We start from the raw sequence: 1,187 nt of genomic DNA on the forward strand, positions 1-1,187 counted from the left end.
GCAGACATGGGCTTCCACCCGGAAGCTCTAGAGCTCTGGAGGTCAGCATTGTCTGCAAATGCAAGGCCAGTCTGACTCATGCTAGCCACAGGGCCACAGGCTCCCTGAGGACCCTGTGTGCAGGGCACATGAGCGTAACTTTTGATNCATTTTCTGCCAAATTGTCTTTAATTCTAAATTTTCATGAAACCTGACTCTGTAAGTTTTATTGCTACTTTGTTCTTGTGGCAGCGGTACTGAGGACTGAGGCNAGAGTCTATTTATATTAGGCAAGCAGTCTACAAGGGACAATATTCCAAGCCCTGAATGATTACAATTATTTCTGCAAAACAGGTTTTGGTAAAGGTAGTTATAAAGAGACACTTCAAAGTTTATAATTCATCTACCTGTCTGTCTCTCTGTGTGTGAATGCATATATGTATGTATGTATGTATGTATGTATGTATGTATGTATGATCTATCTATCTGTCTGTCTATCTATCTTCCACTGGGGATGTCACAAGTCTTTTGAAACCTCAAAGCCTGCCCACAGTGATGCACCTCTTTCAACAAGGCCACACCTCGTAATCCTCCCCAAATAGTTCTACCAACTAGGGACCAAGAGTTCAGACATAAGAACCTATGAGGGCCATTCTCATTCAAACCACCATATACAGCAATAATACTCAACATAGAATTTTGAAAATGCATATTTAGAGCTGGGCCTGAGGACGCAAGCTTGCTTTTCATCCCAGCCCCTGGGAGGCAGAAGCAGGTGGGTGTCTATGACTCTGAGGCCACCCTGGTCTACATGGTAAGTTCCCAGACAGTCGAGACTGTTTCAAGACCTCTACACCCTCATCCAAAAGAAATTTTTTTTCCAGAGGCCACAGACACCCTGTACTTCTTGATGTGAAAGATGCAGCAATGCTCCCGTGCCTCTGCTGAGGAAAGTTCTGGAAGCCAGCCAGGATGGAAGGATAGGAAGTGCACTTTATCACCTGTGTTTTTCCTAGGTTAAAAAGTTTCTGCTGTTTCTAGTTTCTCAATTTGTCCCTATATCTTGCAGTAGGGCAATTGACCTACCCTTCCCTACTTCCTATAACTGTTTTTTTTTATTAGATATTTTCTTTATTTACATTTCAAATGCTATCCTGAAAGTTCCCTATACCGTCCCCCCGCCCCTGCTCCCCTACCCACCCACTCCC

This window comes from Mus pahari, chromosome 10, assembly GCF_900095145.1.
Source record: "Mus pahari chromosome 10, PAHARI_EIJ_v1.1, whole genome shotgun sequence".
NCBI lineage: Eukaryota > Metazoa > Chordata > Mammalia > Rodentia > Muridae > Mus > Mus pahari.